Source organism: Salarias fasciatus, chromosome 11 (genome assembly GCF_902148845.1).
Source record: "Salarias fasciatus chromosome 11, fSalaFa1.1, whole genome shotgun sequence".
Taxonomy (NCBI): domain Eukaryota; kingdom Metazoa; phylum Chordata; class Actinopteri; order Blenniiformes; family Blenniidae; genus Salarias; species Salarias fasciatus.
The window spans coordinates 28,996,300-29,009,427 of NC_043755.1; the positions used below are offsets into that span (position 1 = coordinate 28,996,300).

Here is a 13,128-nt window from a genome sequence, read left to right on the forward strand (position 1 = left end):
GGAGGAGCTCAGGAAAGAACAAAACCTCAACTAACTTTGTAAATACTTTCTTTTGTGTCATCTTCCAACTCTTCCGGTATTTTGTTCATCGCTGGGATTTCGAAGCAGTGAATTAAATATTTCATCAACAGTCAACCTCAACTACGCCATATTGTTTATGAGACGTATCCTGGAAGGAACCCTGTCACACAGAAAAAATAAACTGTTTATTTAGTGTTAATTAAGTGCTGGGATCCTGCTGATCGTCTCATGAGTAAACTTTAAAGTATTTAAAATTGCAACTCTCGTCTTTGAGACAGTTTTGAGGACACAATGAAAAACTTTTCACTGACTATTAAGGATGATTCTAAATTTAAAACTCAATCTATTTTATTGATTTAAAGACCATCAGAGGAACACTGAGGTGCTTTCAATCTGTAAGGGGAACTGTTAAAGCACAAATAAATTAGTCCCAAAACACCCCAAAAGTTATTATTGGGACATTTTGACTTTGGCAGTCATACATTACCCAGATATGTTGCCTGCTGCAGAGTCCTGCACTGGGTCGGGTACCCGCGGGCTGATTTGCGGGTGTTTTTTAAAAGCTTTTTTTTTTCTCGGGTTCGGATCTGGGTGGGAAAAATAGCTTGCGGGTCGGGTCGCGGGTTGTAGATTGACTCATGAGAATCAATATAAAATAATAATAAATAAAATAAAAACGTTGTGACGTGATCCATCTGCTGCGACTGTCTGCAGCTGCACTGCGTCTCTCCTGCATCCATTTCCGGGCTTTTCAGTTAGTTGAGCAAACTACAGAAAACTATCTTGGTCATTATTTACTCTCTGAGGGTCGCTTCCGCTATTTTGTGACAGTCATTGGCTCAGCTGTTTAAACGCGTTTCGCCATCCAATAACACAATTTGTGATTGGACGAGAGCATCAAACGGTCTGCCGCCGTCTGACAAGCGCCACTTCCAAAACAGTTAATAGCTATTTAGATATTTGAGAAATAAATGGATAAAATGTACAACTATCACTTTGTAATGTTCCTGAAGTGTTCAAACATTACAGTGTTTCCCTGATGGATTACTTTTCTCCTCGATGGATTCTAAATATGTCACGGCTCATAGCTGCTGAACGCCGCTCAAGTCTGGACAGAAAGTAAGTCTATTACACATGTAAAGTTACCTTTAAGATATTAAAAGTTTAAAAGCATTAAACGTAACAAACGAGTGTTTTTACAGTTGTACGGGAGAAGAACAGCAGGGCTGATGATTCATGACTGAAGTCAGGCTGCTATTGGAAGAGCTGCTTCATTCAGGGGTGTTATTTAGTCACTGGCACCTGAACTGTGGCGATATGCTGTATGCATGCAGACATTGTGACCCAAAATGATTACTTTAAATACGGGTTACGGGTCGGGCTGTGGGTCGTGTTTCAGCAGGTCGGATCGGGTCGCGGTACTCATCGGGCTGATGCGCGGGTTTGCGGTTCGGTTGCGGGTTTGTACGTCCCCGGGTCGGGCCGGGGCGGGTCTTGAAAATTAGACCCGTGCAGGACTCTGGCCTGCTGTATCATTTTTTGTTCATTCCTTGACTCAACATGTAAAGTGATGCTGTTCCATATATCAGCAATCTATGTTTGGATCCAGTTTTAATGCAGGCCACTCACCCTTGTAATCAGTCTTATGAGTTAAGGTGGAGTCAAACATAGATTCAATGCCACAGTATTTACACTACTGGTGAAAAATTAACACTCTTTTAATCTAATGTTAGTATTGTCAACACCATAGATTAATGTAGAAGATATCCATATTATGAAGAACACATGAATTGATGCAGTCAACAAAAAGTATTAAACAAGCCATGTGCTTTTACATTTTATTTTCATCAAAGTGGCTTCATTTTGCTTTAATGACAGCTTTGCATACTCTTTGCATTCTGTAACTCAGATTTATGAGGTGAATGACAGGATGCAAAGAGTATGCATCCTGTTATTCACCTCATTCAGATTAATGGGGTAATTACTTGGAAAGGTTTTCAATGAATAGTATGTCTTATCAAGAGCTATATCTGCAATTTGCTGCTTTTCTGAAGTGTGTGAGACCATCACTTCTGTTTTGTAGAGAATTTGATGACTGTCCTGATCCATATCATGGCAAAGACCACTCAATTCAATAAAGAAAACCACAGTCCATCATGACTGACGGTCTGTCAATTCAGAAAATTGAAGAACTTTGACCGTATCCTCAGGTCCTCACAACGACCACTAAACATCATGATGAAACTGACTACTGTGAGGAAGGGAAGACGAAGTGTAACGTCTGCTGCAGTAGAATTCATCATTACCAGTATCAGATACCAAACATTAACAGCACCACATAAATACGTCACAGAGTTCAAGCAGCAAACATGTCTCAAAATCAACTGTTCAGAATGCATGAATCAGGTGTTCATATTGAGGATGAACAGGAAGAGCAAGAAAATAGCTTGGGGTAGGAAACACACTAATTGACTAAATGCATCAGTAAAAATGTGCCCTTCTGTCCAAATTTGACAGTTTTGGTTCCAGCAAGGATGCATTTGTGAAAAGAGGGTTTGACTGCTGTATCAGACAACCTGGCCCCCATGGTCTCTTGACCTAAACCCAGTTGGAATTGCCTGGGATGAGTTGTGCTTTAAAGTGACTGCAAAGCACCTCTGGGAACCTCTGGGAACTCCTTCAAGACTGTTGGAAAACCATTGCAATGAAACTGATTGAGAAAATGCTGCACACACGGGAAGCTGTCCTCAAAGCAAAAGGTCTCTACTTAGAAGAAAAATAACACATATTCTGGTTTTGTTTAAAAATATGGTAACACCTTACTTGAAGCCCCCCTGTATAACACATTATAAGTGAATTTATAAAGCATTATAATGCCATTATAGCATGTGTAACTATAGTTATAAACATTCATAAATGATCACAAAGCCAGGACCTAACCCTAACCTTAACCCTAACCCTAATCCTATGCTGTATAGTGAGTTATAAAGCATTGTGATGATTTATTAGTGTTTATAATTACTTTTAATGTGTTATACCGAGTGCTTCAAGTAAAGTGTTACCAAAAATATTTTTGCTTAACTCCATATGCAATCCTTAATCCAGAGTATCTTTAGTCTGTATTACAATATAAATCTGCTTAGTGGATAATTAGAAAAAAAAAATGAAGAAAAATCTTTCAAATGAGAATGTGTTTCAACTTCGGATTTGTACAGTTCTTACTGTTGGTACAATAATGATGATTGTTTTCTTTCTGACATTGTGAAATAAAGCGAAAAGCTGGATTTTTTTTAACAGTCTCGCTAAAATGACTGATGTATCCAGGTTCTATTTTTCGAATAATATTTTTGCTTATTAGAAATCCAGGTTCTTGTGAGACACACCATCAATTCCATTCAGTTTCTACAGCCAGTGATAGTTGTAAAAACTGTTAAGGAGTTTATTCCAGGTAGATTATTGATCTTGATGCTTGGCTCTGATCCTCTTTCCCCACATTCCATTTACACTGTCAGTGCCATTGACTAATCTCTCATTTTTTATTCTTATATGGCACAAGATTAGATATGCTTTTGGACAGTGTAAGACGCATGCATGTCAGAAATAGACTTCATCATATGTGCAAATGAATCAGATATGTATCGGACAGGTTCCAATGCAACTGCCATGTAACCAGACTGACTGAATTTTCTTAACATTCCATCTATAATGTTATCAAAAAATCCAGTTTTTTTTGTGGCACAGTGAAAATGTGGTAAATGAATGAGAAGCATGGAGACTATGCAACTAAGGAAAATCTGGCGCAGTGGCCAGTTGAGGAAACCACATGACTTCTCTCTCTTTTAGGAAAGGGGAAAATAATTGCAACATTTGGATAAGATGGAGTTATGTTCCTTTTCCACTTTCACTGCCAAAACAATCCAGGCAATAGTAAGTGAGCTTCTCAGACACCACGACATCAAACATGTCATCATCCTTTCTTTTTTTTTCTTTGGCTTTGCACTTGGTTCAGAAGAAGCCTGAAATTTAGTAAACACAAACTTGATGTTGTGGTGATGTCTGATGTATTGAGTGAGTATAACCAGGAGAATCAGATGTTCTTCACTTGATAGAATACGTGTAACAGCACTGTAAAAAAAGAAAAAGAAAAATCTGATCCATACATGAAGACGTTTAGTGGAAATGCAGCCTATGTCTCTAATCAGAGTTGTCACAACTTCTATCAAGGATCAAGAGCAGCTCGTTTATGATGGGTACAATGAAACCTTGTTAAAATCTACCAATCAAACGGATTTTTAATCAACCATATATTTTCTCCCAGATCAGAATCGAGGATATTCCAGTATGACCAGGGAATGAAAATTCTCAATGATTTGTTAGTTGCAGGTAAATGATTATCATTTCCATGATTACAAGTTTAATTTTTTTATGTTCGCCAATGTCAACACTCCATCCAACTCGCAATCATAATCTCAGGTATAAATTCTATAGTTTAAAGGTAATGATTCATTTAAATCTTTACCATTTTAATCTTTTTAAAACCCCATTTTGAACTTTTTGATTTCATCCTATTAATTTAAAGTTATTAGAAATGTGTGTACTCACATGTAATTCTGTCTGGTGACGATTTATTTTTTTTCTTTTGATGCTCCCAACAGTTTAAATTTGATTTTCTTTAAACTCTTCAAGATCCAGTTTTCTCAAATTTAGGCTCAGATGTACAATGTACAATTAAACACTATTGCCCTCAGTGCAATAGTGTTTTCTCTCCAGTCCCTCAACTAAATAGCCCATATTTAAATATACAAATGACGGATTTAAGAGAGGTCACAGTGCTCTGCAACCAAATGATGGTGTACGACATGGTAATAATGTTCAGTTCCTGAACAAAGAGTACAGACAGACAGAAGGGCTTATATTCAGTGATTTGGGTGAATACCACTTAACCTCAAACCCCAGTTTGAGATTAATTGGTAATTCCCAGGAATGTTCCAGGGAAACACAACATAGTTAGCCTTTGCAGGCCACAAGTTAGCACTGTTAGATGTTTCTGTAATGAAGCAACACACATGCAAACAACGTGCTCCAAACACTCACAATGCTAAGTACACAGACATCTGTAACTTCAAAATTGTGGATCAATTCCTATTAAAATTGTTAAAAAGGTATTTCCTTTCAAGAGGTGTCAAGAATGCACTTGTGGGCCTACCAGAGGGTCCAATCTGACACAGAGGATACACCTGCACTTTCTGAAATTGTCAACTGTATTTTTCAGCGGGTGGGGCCAGGGGGACAATCTGGCAGTTGTGGATGAATTTCAGACTTGTAAAGAGATAATTTTGTGCACTGACAACCTGAAACTATGTAGCAGTGATGAGCTGATGATCGCATGAGAAGAAGACAAGAATAAACAAACCCGATCAGAGACATTCAGTCAGCTCACACTTGAACAGTGTATGAGTCACGGTACTTATACCGGCAAGGTGTCTGTCTTAAATTTATTTTTCATTTATATTTATGTTTTCTACGTATGGTTGGCTTTTAAAATTTGAATTTCTAGTCTTCTTATTATTTCTTTTTCTCTGTTTGTTATACTGCTGCTGGAACACTGCAATTTCCTCCTGTGGGACAAATAAAGGACTTTCAGTGCAATTCACTTTAGAAAGGTGTGCAGAGAAGATTGTTGGGATTCATGGTGACTTGAAAGAAACTGTTTGTCAACAATTTGTCATGATTTAAAACTTTGTGTGCCTCTTTGCTGTAAGGCGGGGGGGAGGGGGGGGGGGGGGGGGGGGGCAGCCCATCCCCCTTCCTCTGATACCAGACCCAAGGTTCAAAGGCCGCCTACTCAGCACACTGTAATAAATGAATCTATGGCCATGTAAATTATAATCAATTTAATAGGTAAATGATATTCAATATTATTATGTTCTTGCTTTTGTCGCAATCATTTGATTAAAAAAAAACATAAAAATGTTAGGAAAAATATCTACTTATTTTAGTTAGACAAAAAACAAGCATTCTGTTTGTTATTCCAAACACAGAGATAAATTAATGAATCCAACTTAATGTTTTTGAACAGTTTTTAATTGAGAACCACTTCCTGTTGAAGCAGGAAGTTGTCTTTTGAATGCTGCCCGCCTACAAGACACTTGAAGGCTTGCATGGTAAGTCTCCAGCTTTTTCCATATTTCTCTGCAATATAACAATTATTAACTAAGTTGTAGAAATGTGCATTATTTTCTCATGTAAAAAGCATTGAAATAGTATGTAGGTTGCAGATAGGTTACAGTTTTCTGCGGTTACCTTTCCTATGCTTATTTAATAGGCTATTGTTAATACATTAAAATTGTGTAAATAGCTTTCACCGAGTGAAATGTTGAGAGATGAAGCTGAAGGTATAGGTTGTCTTGTCTTTCTTTTCTTTTAAGTTTTTATTTATTTATTTTTTTGTCCTCCACGACAGCCCGGTGTCGCAAGATTGTCACATATACAGATATATGTTCGATTTCTACAATTCTACAATTTCATTTAGCAGACACTTTTGTCCAAAGCGACGTACAACACAAGCAAGAACATAGACATAAGAAAGAAAGAAACCATTAGTAAATGCTTCAACTGCTTCAAGTGCGATTGGTCAAGGGAGTTGCCATCAAGTTGCAGAAGAGGAGCCACTACCCCCCCTTTTTTTTTTTTTTTGTGTTTGTGTCAACTTAGTCAGTGGTACATAAGTGCTGGGTTTTAGAACACTTGATCTATTCTTCCCCGAACATGGGGTCGGATTAAGACCCTAGGTGTTCTCTAAACAACTGAGTCTTCAATTGTCTCTTGAAAGTAAAAAGAGACTCGGCGGAACGCACCGAGTTAGTTAGTTCGTTCCACCATTTGGGAACAACAGAGGAGAAGAGTCTGGCAAGAGATTTAGAGCCGTGCTGGGCTGGAAGCACCAGACGTCTCTCACATGCAGAGCGAAGAGGGCGTGAAGGAGAGTAGACCTGGATCAGGGAGTCCAGGTAGGCCAGAGCCGTTCTTGTAAGCGTTTTGTAAGCCAGGAGGAGAGATTTGAATTTGATCCTGGCTTGAATGTATTACTTGGCGTCCACGCGTATCTAGACACCTACATCTAGATATCTATGTCTATATGTCTAGGCGGTGGTGTGACATAAGCAGGAGCTGTGGAAGCTGCAGTGTTGTGTGTGTTTTTTCGACTGCCGATTCGAACGCATGTTTCTGATCCCTGCTATGTAGATGTAGGTGTCGATACGCGTGAACGCCAAGTAGTACATTCAAATCGAATATATATCTGCATATATGACATATCTGGCGACACCGGGCTGTGGTGGAGGAGAGGCTGAGCGGACCGTGATGAAATATTGTTGAAACTAATGAGTTTTTGGACGATTAAAGCCGTTTTAGGAGCGGATATACACATGCCCCATCTGCTAACAGTATAGGGATGTGCGCCGCTCAATTTTGGATCTAACTTTCTCCTGAAGCACTGTTTGGATCAGAAAAGCCTTCTGGGTGAGTATATTATTGTACTTCATTCTATAAACAACGTGAAAACTGTTTAAACCGAACCTATCCTTTAAGTATAGCAGATTCAAAGCGTTTAACACACTTTGGGGTCAGACTTTTGCTCCGAAATACACATTGTTATGGTGTTACCCTACATTTAATTACTGCCTTTTAAAAATTAATGGACAGAAAACCAAGGGTGTGACAGCTTAGGTATTCAAATGTTGGGTTGTATCATTTGCACTATACTGTGGTCAAGCATTGTACTGTTTCAATTTTAGGATGCTGGCGGCATTTAAAATAAAGTCAAGAGTTCTACATTAATGGTTGAATTTGTGATTAATTAAAAATAAGATTTAATTGATATAATTAAGGGGGCCACACAGTGGTGCAGTGGTTAGCGCTCGTGCCTCACAGCAAGAAGGTCCTGGGTTCAAATACCGGCCGGGGCTCAGGCCTTTCTGTGTGGAGTTTGCATGTTTGCATACCCCGTGTGTGCGTGGGTTCTCTCCGAGTACTCCAGCTTCCTCCCACAGTCCAAAAACATGCATGGTTGGTTAATTGGTCACCCTAAATTGCCCCCAGGTATGAATGTGTGAGTGAATGGTTGTATGTCTGTATATATATCTATCAGCCCTGCGACAGACTGGCGACCTGTCCAGGGTCATACCCCACCTTCACCCACAGCAGCTGGGATCGGCTCCAGCCACCCGCGACCCCGAAAGGGAAGAAGCGGCAGATAATGAATGAATGCATAATTAAATAAATCCATTCAATAAATTCATTGATTAATTTAGATGATTATTACTACACTGAAGTGTAGAATTAAATTAATTTTTATAAATACTGCTAAATCATTTCTAAGTTTCAGCTTATTTCAATTCAAATTAATATTTTAGTTTAGTTTAGTTAATTCACTTATGTTTTGAATCATAATTTACTCATTTTAAATGGGTAATTATGACACGCCTTATTTCACTTAAATGTACTCAATATCAAACATAGTTGAATTTAATTAATAATATTGCTTGTAATGTGTTGCCTTAATTTTATTGAGTAGATAGGGGGTACTTTTTTTTACAGTGCAGGTAAATAATGGTGATTGGATGGCTTCACAGACCCTGCCCTTGCCGTGGACTTCCAGTCTCCTCCACCTTCTGGGATCCGTGCTTCTTGTGCTGGACCGTCCAACGGACTGTACTCAACATAGTCCCAGGCTTTACTTCTTATTGTCTCATGCTAGCTGTTGCCAAAGCTGTCCGTCCCTGGGAGTGGGATCCCTCCGTACTGTGGTTCTCCCCAAGATTTCTTCTTTTCCCACTGGGTTTTTGGAGTTTTTTTTTTGCTGGGTGTGAGGGTCTAAGGCGGTGGTTGCTTCGTTTTGTCTCGTTACTGTGAATTTGACATATTAACATTATGCTTATTCACTGTTTTTATTTTTACCAATCAATGTAACACCTTGAAGCCCTCTGAGGCAACTGTTGTTGTGATACTGGGCTATACAAAAATAAATTGATTGATTGATTGATTGACCTCTCCAGTCTTCCTCCATGGGCCTTCAAAAAGGGAGCAGGACAGCTCCTGTTCAAGAGCTGGCAAGCCAGCACTGCTAACTGCGAACAGAGAGAAGGCCTGACCCACAGGCCACGGACCAGAGGCCAGGTACAGTGTCTCAGCATCAGGACTGGCCCTGCTGTAAGAGGAGTACACAGCCTAAACTCTAATGAAGTTTTCCTCTCTTTCCCACAGGCCAAGCAATCAGTTTCCTTCAGCCTGGGAAACCATCAGTAGGATCTTCACCACTCTGGCCATAAACACATGACATATTGGATCGAACCAAACTTCACCACAGAGTCAACCTCCAGCATCTAACTGTATGCACAGCAGAACCGGACATGGCATGGCAGAACCAGAACCATCATCAGAACCACAGAAGGAAGGGTTCTTCAAATCTTCAACTTCTTTACCTTCTTCTGCAACAGACAACGTTAGCAGGGACCCTCTAACTCGAACAAAGAAAAGGCACATCTTGCAATGGGCGGCTCGCTGCACCAGAGTGACCCTTTCTTCAAGGACAATGGAAAGTGGTAACTATCTGGGGAATTAGCATGGAACAAGTTTTGCCAAGGGAAGAACTGTCTGTTGTTCGGTGGATGCAGTAACAGGAGGAGATTCTATGAGACTGACAGTGGAAAGCACACACAGCTTCTCTATGCTGACATGCTTCTGGGCAGAGAGATGGTGAGATTTCAAATAGACTGGTGTAAGTTACAATGTCATCCCAATACACCTGTTAAATCCAGAAACCAAACTACAACCCACCAAGAGTGTCGGTGATGCTCAACAATAGCAAACTGCAACCACTAGGGAAATGTAAAGTGGAGATACGAAACCCCAGAAATCTGTCTGTCTGCTTGATTATTGCATTAATGGCCACACATGTTGTCTATGCACTTGTTTGTTGTCCTTTCTTGGTTGATCATGTGTGACTTGATTATGCAGGCTATTAAAGACTGTATGGCAATAATCATCGCTGAATGTCATTGACTTTCTATCCTTCATTTTCCATTCCGTTGGTTTAGTCTGTGTCTGCCCACGGTGCTGAACTAGCCTATCAGGAGTTGTGCTGGGGGGTATTGCACAAAACCAGGATAAGGGATTAAACTAGCAAACTTTGGTTATCCTGGATAAAGTTAGTCTCAAGTCGGTTAAACAAAAGCTGGTTATCCCGGACAAGTTACCATGGTGACTTATTCTCTGCAGCTAGCCTGCTCCAGACCAGGCTAACTACCAGGGTAAATTTAATCCTGCGTTGGCTCTACTGTCTATAAAGTGAGAAAGGAGTGTGGGTTACAGGACTTCCATGCTTTTTCTACACATTACATTTATTCATCCTGCACCCAAATCTTACAACTGTAGTCATTGCATTTGCTGGTTGACTTTAGTATTACTTATTTGCACAGATTATACGAAGACAAAAATAACTTTTAACACAGACAATTAAGAATCCTTTATTTATTAATACAAGTCCTACAGTAAAAAAATAAAAGATAAAAAAAAAACAACAACCCTAAAGCTACAGAATGAGAAAGAGGAGAAACAAAGGAAAAACCACACCACTGAAATGGACTACAATATAACAGACAGCATATCATTTTGTCTTACCTGTCTCCTGAAAATAGGAAAATCGTCCTATATTAGGACTTGACCTTTAGGAGTGAAAGGGTTCATTTTGACTCCACTTTTTTACTTGAACAATCTTTCTATTCATTCATTTAATACTAATAAAGACAGCTTGTCAAGTTGCTCTCAGAGGTTTGATTGATATGTAAATCATTGCAGTTAAGTGAATGATTACTTTTGATTATTGCTGGAGTTGCAAAGATGGTTTCAATAGCGACTGACTAGGGCGACATAGTATATCTTGGTCCAACTTACTATTCACCTGTGACCTCTTCATGATGGCATGCCGTTTTGGAGGATGTATTGGATGAGGAAGTGCTCATCATCAGACGAGCCTTTACACGAGAAAGAGTTTTCAGGGACAGGTCAGACCCATTGGCATTTGGAAAAGACTATCTCACTGAGAGATACAGATTTTCATGCGATGGACTGAAGTACCTGTGTAGGCTCCTCAGTCCTAAAATACAGCATCAGACTGCTCGAAGCCATGCCCTAACTGTACCTCAGATGGTCTGTGTAACATTGAGGTTCTTTGCAAGTGGAAGCCTCTTGTATTCTGTTGGGGATACAGAAAACCTCAATAAAGGAACCATTTGCCGCACAGTTAGACGCGTTTGCCTAGCCCTGAAGCCACTAATCCACATCCTCGTCACCTTTCCTGGCCACAAAAGACTGCTCGGAGGACTTCTACAAGATTGCAGGTAACATCAGTTTTAGCTTGCAAATATTGGTTCCAATTCGATCATTTACAGTTGGATACTTTTTTGTGTTACAGCTTTTCCTAACGTGACTGGTGCAGTGGACTGCACCCACATTCAACGTCCTTCAGGGGAACATGGGGGAGATTATATCAACAGGAAATCTTTCCACAGCATCAATGTTCAGGTAAGAGTAATTTGTTGTGTGTCAGACCTATATAGATTCTTCAATTTTGTGCCGAAAAGGATCTGAATACCGTATTTTACGCACTATAAGGCGCACGTAAAAGCCTGTAATTTTCTCAAAATCCAGCAGAGCGCCTTATAATTCGATGCGCCTTTTTTGCGGGAATAATGGTAATCACCCTGATCATATGCACAAACAACCCATGTTTGCTAAGCTGCTAAGCTAGCTAGTTTAAACAGAACGGAGCCCGGCACGCGGCTGCACAGCCAGCCGACGTGGGGCGCGGTTGGACGCTGGGCGGCAGCATGCACGCTGCGACTCCGAGAATGGCCGGCCCCCGCCGGGCAGCCCGCCCGCCGGGACGCCGGGAGCGGCTGGCCGGCTGCGGCTGAGCTGTCGGTGGGGCACTTCACTCAGGAGACAGCAGCTGGCTGAACCCCGCTGACCGAGCGAGTTAGACCAGTCGTGGCCGCTCTGAGCTGCACATCCATGAAGAGGAGCGATCCTCAGTCAAACTCGCTCTGATATGTCACTTTACTCACACATTTCAACCGAGAATGTAACCACCTAGACTGCCAATATGTATTTCTCTCATACTATTCTATACATCCTATGCGCCTTAAAATGTGGTGCGCCCCATGTATGAATTTTTTTTAAGAAAAACCATTCATTGACTGTGCGCCTATTAATCCAGTGAGCCTTATAGTGCCGAAAATATGGTAGGTTACATGTGACCTTTTCAGATGATCTGTGATGCTAACTGCCTTGTTAGCAATCTGGAAGCAAAGTGGCCTGGATCAGTCCACGACTCCAGAATCTTTAGGGATAGTCCAATCCAGAGGACACTGACAAGGTAAGTCACATATATTTGTTAGCACCTTGGATATTATGAGTGTGTAACTATATAGATTAAGAATGCATTTTAGTATATTATTCAGTGAATTCTCTGGAATGTTGCTGGGAGACAAAGGCTGTGCCTGCGAGTAATTTCTCCTGACTCCTCTTGTTGACCCCCAAACCCCACAACAGCAGGCCTACAACCATTCACACACCAGGACAAGGGCTCGCATTGAGATGACCTTTGGCCTTCTGAAATCACGATTTCAGTGCCTGCACCCCCTGAGGGTTTCCCCATCCAGAGCATGTGACATCATATGCACAGTGCTGCACAAGATAGCAGGTTTTCACAAGGAGAGGGCCCCGCCTCGAGTGGCTGTTGAAGTCTGGGAAAATGCTCCGATCTTCCCGGACAACATTGTTGGCCGAGTAGTCAGAGAGCAAAATATTGCCAATTTTTTTTCCATAGCCTTAAGTACTGAATTTTGAAGAAATGATCTTGTGTGGTACTTTTTGCTGTTTGTGCATTTTGTCTAGCATTGGTAGTACACTGTGTAGTCACTCTCTAATTTCCACATATCCAAATCAGTTGTATACCCCAAATTCACAGTAAAAGACAAAAAAAAAAAAAAAACAAAAAAACAATATTTCCACATTTTCTTTGTCTTTATTTGGTCATTTCTCATC

The 13,128-nt window shown here is 40.4% G+C and overlaps 1 pseudogene; it reads left to right on the forward strand.

Moving 5' to 3' along the window:
• Positions 1–9,756: 9,756 nt before the first annotated feature.
• LOC115397249 (putative nuclease HARBI1) lies at positions 9,757–12,727 on the forward strand (annotated as a pseudogene).
• The last annotated feature ends 401 nt before the right edge of the window (positions 12,728–13,128 follow it).